Source organism: Staurois parvus, unplaced genomic scaffold (genome assembly GCF_062004578.1).
Source record: "Staurois parvus isolate SC_StPar_1 unplaced genomic scaffold, SC_StPar_1.0 ptg000155l, whole genome shotgun sequence".
Classification (NCBI taxonomy): domain Eukaryota; kingdom Metazoa; phylum Chordata; class Amphibia; order Anura; family Ranidae; genus Staurois; species Staurois parvus.
The window spans coordinates 22,502,975-22,510,592 of NW_028317951.1; the positions used below are offsets into that span (position 1 = coordinate 22,502,975).

Here is a 7,618-nt window from a genome sequence, read left to right on the forward strand (position 1 = left end):
GTAAAATATTGCTCACCGTCTGGCTGCGCTCTAAGCCATGTCCATAATAAGTACTCCTCTGATGAGAACATGGAATGGATAGCCGTCTGACTTATGGATAAAAATAGCTGTTCGTAATTCTTAATGAAACAAACTGTATGTCTTGGAGTGGACTCTTTGGCATCTTGGCTTTATGATGATATACACAGCATGGTTCAATAGGTAGCCTGATAATACGGTAACAGTGATATTTCCTTCTCAGTGATCATTACTGCTCGCTGGGTTTAAAATAAGTACAGAGAAATAGATTGCTTTAAACATTAAGGCAATTTACAGTATTTTTGAAGCAGTATTTTCTTACGAAAAATGATGTCTCTGGTCACCTTGATGGCGGTTCTATTTTATCATATAAAATCTATTATATGCTGTCACTGGAGAGGAGCATCAGGCATTCCTAGACCTTTTTCGATCCCGTTAGCCAGCCCCCCCCACCTTCACCATTTGCTGCAGAGCTATGTGGAAAATGCTTGGCAACAGCATAGGGGGCAACGTCAAAAGGACTTTATTATTTCTGCAGGGAAATAAACAATTGTTCCTGGATTTGTCTGGTGCCCCAGCTGTGGGGAAGTCATCAGTTAGCAGCACTGATCACCATTTTTTTTACGTTGCTTTTTAGAGAGCATGCTAGTAATTGTAGTAATTGAGAGTACATACTGTTAAAACATTTTGGGATTTTACATAATAACAGTGTAAACATGAGAGGTAAACTCAAGGCAAAGAGCCAAATACACTGATTAAATACAAACATGAAAACTGTGTTACCTGTCAAAAAGGTTTGCATTTCTATCCATTTAGTCCTAGTATTTACACAGCTCTGCCCCACAACACAGCCAGGGTAAGGGGGACCCGATCTTTCTCTGCTGTAGTTTCACTTTCATTTACTGGTCATTTGGGAAGGCAACTCCTCGCACCAGGCATTTTATTTGTTGGCTTGGTATCAGGTCTAAGGCTAGAATCACGTTTAGCTGGTGGTGTGGCTCACCAGGGGCGGACTGACCATTTGAAAACTCGTGCACTGCCCGAGGGCCCGGGGTCAGTAGGAGGCCCCATGAGATGCCCCTGGTACCTTTTTCATAGGCATTTTTGAGGTTGGGCAAGGACACAGGGGCCCCATGATCCCCTATTGCCCGGGGCCCCTTGAGTTGTCAGTCCGCCCCTGTGGCTCACGTTTGCATAGTCACAACAACCCATTCATTTGAATGGGTTTCTATACCTACATTTCCCACAGGGAAAAAAAAATCCCTCAACGTTTTTTTGAAAATGCAGCCGTGTGGAAGAGCATGGTGCTTTGGTACCATACATTTTTAAGGCCTTTGAGATATGACTAATTTTTCAATGCAAGGGGAGGCAATTAAAAATGATGGGACCCCCACACATCTGCTAAAAGGCAGTGTGTTATGGCTGTGGGTGTTTGCTGGTGTGGGGATGTGTGCAATTAACATGCATCCTTGTACCTGCAATAGTGTGGACCTAGCTTAATAGGTAGGAAGAAGGACATATTTAATCTGTTTCTAGTTCCACGACAGAGGTCTTGGCAGCACATATTTGTAAATAGTTGTGAAAGCTACACACTACATCAGGGTGCATTGTGTGGTCCCACTCTAATACATGAGAGCAATGGAATGGCATATTATAGTAATAATCCATCCTCTAGTTTGTAGACATGAAGATCTAGGCCTGCAAAAAGGCAGGTAAGCCTGATCTCTATTTATCGAATGCTATAATATATACTCCACTGCTGGTTCTCACAATAAATTAAGCAGTTTTGCAAAACTCATTGCTGTTTGATTAGACATATAGGGGTTGATTTATTAAAACTTGAGAGTGCAAAATCTGGTGCAACTGTGTGTGATAGCCAATCAGCTTCAAACTTCAGCTTGTTCAATTAAACTTTGACAAAAAACCTGAAAGCTGTTTGGTTTCTCTGCAGAGCAGCACCAGATTTTACATTATCCAGTTGAAGTAAATCTACCCCATAGCTTCCATACATATTTATGTATTTGAACAATGATACCTGTTTTTGCAAACATAGGTGAGATACAGCAGGTACTTTGCTGCCTAATAAATCTAAGTAAAACCAACTGTGTTGCACTATTAACTACATGAATAATAAAATTCAGTAAAGTATATAAAGTGCATAACCCAAAATACTAAAAAAAATAATACATCAAAATACATAATTTTGACAATAATTCATTATAATATAAAATCCATATAACTTAATCGTGAAAAAAGTCCATTCACCAAACTTATAAACAATTGTACTCAGTCTGTGTTTCAAATAAACAAAGAATAATCCTGTGCTTCTAATCCACACCGTTGTGCGTATCACCCACAAACAAGGTCTAGCAGCACTTTAGGGGAATCTCAATGGGAGATGGATGGATCAACTCTCGGAGTCCTATAGAAGTCAGCTCCTGATGTAAATAGTATGACCCCACTCTCAACACTGCCATCAGGCTTCTATTGTGGCTCAGGGGCAGAACGATCAGCATACCCGCATGTGAAAAGAAAGGGATCTCTCATAGTGCAATATTTAAAAAAACAATTTATTAAAAAAAAAGACTTGTACTTACAAACATAAAAAATCATAAAGCACATCAATTGCAAAATGTCCTATGCCTGGGCATGCTATGGTGGGCATGATGACGTCACCGCTAAGTCTCCATCTGATGCATTTTGTCCTAAAGGATGTCGTCACTGGGGCAACAGATCTCCTTAATTTACCAATTTTTTTCAGCTTTCATGTGACCGCTATAATGCTTTGTTATGTTATGTGCACTGGGGCTAGTGGGGTCTGAGTCACAGATATTGCAAGTGACATCACTGTTAGCCTCAGGACTACATGACGGGAACACTGCAGCTTAGGCGTGGAGGCATGACCATCTCATCTGTGATCTCACAGACATTGAAAAAACAAACGAGGAGAGCCCAAAAGGATGTTACTATGCAGATCAAGCAGTTTAAAAACCAAGGATATTATTAAATATCAAAAACATATAAAAACATTAAAGAGCATAAATGTCACCCATCACCATACAGAATAAAAAGACAACATTGTTTTGTCATCACAGGCAGCTGTACAGCCATCAAGCATCCACACCACCACACTCAGCCACACACTATGGAAATATCCTACTGTAAGGCCAAAGAGTGATGAGGCAATTGATAGTGTTCATAAGGGGCCAACTACAGATCAGCTAAGGGCCAGTGGACACAAACTATATAGTTTGTATTCAGTATTCAGAAAATATCCATAAAAAATGTCCGCCCCCCCCCCACCCAGTCAAGGTGCTCCCTGGTGTGCACACAAAGGGTGGTGCAGTTTGCAAAATGACCTGCACTAAACAAAATCAAAAGGTGACTCGACTTCCTGAAGTCACTTACTCCAAATATGCCAACAAACACCGTCTGACATCTAAGAAATGAAAACTCTTTTCCCTCTCATTCTTAGGGTTTTGACAAAAAGACAGTAAGAAAATCTCTTCTGTCCTATGAAACTGTGATGCCCCCTTGGACAAATACAGAAGATCCTGTCTAAGCACTACCCTGTCCTCTAATACCACCAGGAAGAGTTTCTTAATCGACAGGTTCTGAAGGTCGGCTATCCTCCTTGCCATTGTAATGGCTAACAGGAAGGCTAACTTAAAAGACAAAATCCTAACAAAAATCTGTGCCACTGGCTCAAACTGTGGCTTGGTAAAAGCCTCTAACACTAAGGTCAGATCCCAGGCTGGAAAACTATGGGGGTCACTATTTCCCTGGCCCCCAGAAACATCTTAACTAGGGGCTTTGATGCGAGTCTCTGGTCCAAATAGTTCGATAAGATTGCCACTTGCACCTTTAGGGTGCTTACAGCTATACCTTTATCCGCCCCTGCCTGGAGAAAGTCTAAGATCACAAGGACCGTTGGAAGGGAAACCTCCTTCTCCTCACCTTGGCGTATACCTTTCTAGTAACCTGTTTCCTACTAAGGAGAAGAGTGTCTATCACCCTCTCAGAACACCCCCTTCTTCTAAAGATCTCCCTTTCAAGAGCTAAGCTGTTAACTGAAAAAACTCCGGATTGGGGTGCAGAGATGGCCTCTGCAAGAGAAGATCCTTCCTGACTGGGAGACGCTGCAGGGGAGCCACGGACCACCTCTTCAAAGCAGCGAATCAGGCTCTTCACAGCCACCATGGAGCTAGCAGGATCAGTCTGTAGCTTGACTGGCTCAACTTCTGTAGCACCCGCGAGATCAATGCCAGGGGGGGAAATGCATATGTCAGCTCTTGACCCTTGGACCCCTTTTCCCAGGCCATGGAGAAATAATGCCTCACTTTCCTGTTTTTCCTGCAGGCATAAAGGTCTATTTCTGGGCTGCCAAAACCTTACTTAGCTGCAAAAAGATTGAGTTCCAACTCTCCCTGGCAGATTAACTGTCAGCTGAGAAAGTCTGCTTTCGTGTTGGCTGAGCCATTTATGTGGACAGTGGACACCAAAAGGACCCTGCTTTCCTCCAATCCTAGAACCTCCTGAACTAGTTCTAAGAGTTTCTGGGATCTGGTGCCCCCCTGATGATTCAGGTATGCCACTGTCAACATATTGTCTGTGAGAACTTGGACTTCTTTTCCCCCAATCCTGTCTTCAAAGGACTTCAAGGCCTGACCTACTGCCAGTAACTCCCTATAACTGGAGGAGGTCCCCTTTAGGTGTGGTTCCCTGAGCTTTTCAGTCCTCTAAATGAGCTCCCCAGCCCCACTCGCTTGCATCCGTGGTTACCCTCAATGGATCCCACTGAGCCCACTGTCTTCCTTTTGGGGCCTGAGTCACCATCTCAGCAAGTTCTTTACATTCTCCGGGAGGGAAACCCTTGCATCCAGCGATTTAGGAGGATAGAAGGAAGAATTGAAGCTCCCTGGAATGTATCTGTGCCCACTCAAAGGCCGGGAATGCAGGCTCCTAGGAATGCAGGCTCCTAGGACTCTCACAATGTGCCTCTGGGAGCAATCTGAAACTGCTAACTATGTGGAGACTGTCCTCACTACCTTTTTGGTCTTCTCTTGGGGTAAAAAGAGTTTTTGGACTCTGGAGTTCACTACATACCCGAGAAACACCTTGGTTTGGGAGGGAGTCAATGAAGACTTCTCCCGATTGACAATCCACCCCAAAGATTACAAGGTGAGGATCACCTTTTCCCAAGTCTCTCAGTGCTATGAGACTCTGTAGCCCATCAGATTGTCTAGGTAAGGGATGAGGGACATTCCCTGAAGGTGTAAATAGGCTACTACCTTGGTCAAGACCTTGACCAGGAGAACTGACAGTGACTGACCCCCTATTCCGTGAAGATGGCAAACCGTAAAAATGCTTGGTATTCTGGGGTGATTGGAATGTGAAAGTAGGCATCCCTGAGATCCACAGTGGCCATAAAGACTCCTTTGAGCAGATGATTGTGTACACTGTAGATACCTTCCATACGGAACTTCTTGTAACACAGGAACGTGTTCAACATTCTTAGGTTTATGATCAAATGGAATTTCCCCAAAGGCTTCAAGACCACAAAGACATGGAAATAAAATCCCCAAAAAAGCTGGTCCGTTGGCACGGGAACAATTACCTCCTGATCCGCTAAATCCCTGAGACCCTCTGCCTTTGTCCTGTCTCTGGGGGGCATAAGTCAGCACAAAGGTATGGGAGGGAGTGAAGAGAATTCCAATTGGTACTCCTCCATTATCAATTGCAGGATGTACGGGATCTCCAAAATCTTCCCTCATTGCTGGAGGAACATGGACAGTCTCCCCTGAGATCTATGTCATTAGGGATCCTTACTGGCGGGTTTGGAGGCCCATTTTTTGGGAGAGTCCTTCCTAAGACTCTGATTAAGATGCTGGCTCTGATTAAGGTGGGCTCAAAAATACTTCTTCCCCTTATTCTTTTTGGCCTTGATGGGGAATCTTTTCCCCTTTTCAGCGGACCTTGATAGCACCTGGTCCAGCCTTGAGACAAACAGCAAGGAACCCTCAAAGGGCAGACTGCAGAGTCAGGCTCCTGATGTTTGATCACCCTCCCAGGTCTTAACCCACACTGCCCTCCAGGCTGAGTTGAGAAGCGCTGCCATCTTAGCTGATGTCCTCACCTTCTCTACCGCAGTGTCTGCTAAGTAGGCGACTGCCAGGTACTCTAACGGCTCTTCTGTCTGGGCTTCCCCCTTTTTCTTGGTACCCCAAGAGATGTGATCAATTACTCTATGCATCCAAGCATCAGTATTCCTAGTGATACAAGCAGATGCCGAGGCTGAGGCCATAGTTGCTGCGTTGGCCTCCCAGCAACAGTGTCTCAGACCTACTGTCCATCTGATCCTTGATGTTACATGAATCCTCAAAAGACAGGTCAGATTTTTTAGACACTTGAGATAATGCTGCATCTAGCTTGGTAGTCTTGAAGAGTTTCTCTTCCTCCTCTTCCCCAAAGGGGTATCGTCTTTTCCAGGTCTTTAATTTTAAGACCTTTCTCTTTAATTTTAAGACCTTTCTCTCGGTATCCGTCTATTCTCTCAAGACAATAGCTTTGAGAGTTTGGTGTACGGGTAATACCCTAGTCTGCAGCCTCACCAACCCCCTGTACATCTTATCTTGAGCTGAGATCTGCGTTGGTGGCTCTGGGATGTCCTCTGAGGCGTAAATAGCCCCTAGGAGTCCCTCCATATCATCTGCTGCAAAAAGGTGTCTACCCAATCTAGATTCCTTGTTAGCCTGGCTGTCACCTTCCATATCTTCCCCCTCTTTCAGTGAGCTTTGGTCAGAGATCTCTGCCATCTGTAGGTCTTCCTCCTCTGTGTTCTGAGAGGATGAAGGACCCACCACCCTACTGTTTCTCCGCCCAAGTGCCCTTCTGGGAAGACGACCCCTCCCTAGAGGACCGAGTAGCCACCTCTCTGGATGTCAGAGCCATCTAGAAGGATTGTAAGGTGGCTAACATCTCTGTTTGCACTGACAAAAAAATCCTTCATAACCGCAGAGGTTTCTTTTCCTGACAACTTGTGGATACATTTGTAACAGAAGGGTCTGGCATGGTCTTGCGGGACTTTATCATTGCAGTACCCACACCGTTTGGAGCGGGGGGGGAGGCTTTAGCCTTGTGGGTGCTCTCTTGGGTGGTTCCACATGGCTCTAGGGAGAGGTGAACAAGGGGCCCATATTAAAATGGAATTCCTCCCCTCTAGGTACATCTGCAGGGGAGTGGGTAAGAACTCTACCCCCCTCCTCTCTCCCACCAGCCGAGTCAGACTCACCACCCATGGTCTTCTCACTGGCTGCAGCCACTGCCTCACCTTCTACCCTTAGCAGGGCCCTTTGGGACTGCGTCCTCTTTGCCGGGCTCCTGGGTGTACACTGTCTTGGAAATTCGCTTTAACGAATTTCTCCTTACCGTGAGTACTCGCAGTTGGATGCGCAGAAATCCCCCATAAAGCTGTGCGAATCTCGCTTACCACGACTGCAGCTAAACTGCACGATTCCTGCCCATCCAAATGGATTAGCTCTGTTGAAATGTGGGGGTGGAGCTCCATTGCCCTAGAATGATCACACGACACTCTAAGGCT

General features: G+C 45.1%; 1 pseudogene; it reads right to left on the reverse strand.

Annotated features, from left to right (window-relative positions):
- Positions 1-5,926: 5,926 nt before the first annotated feature.
- Positions 5,927-6,833, reverse strand: LOC149463327 (uncharacterized; annotated as a pseudogene).
- Between the last annotated feature and the right edge of the window lie 785 nt (positions 6,834-7,618).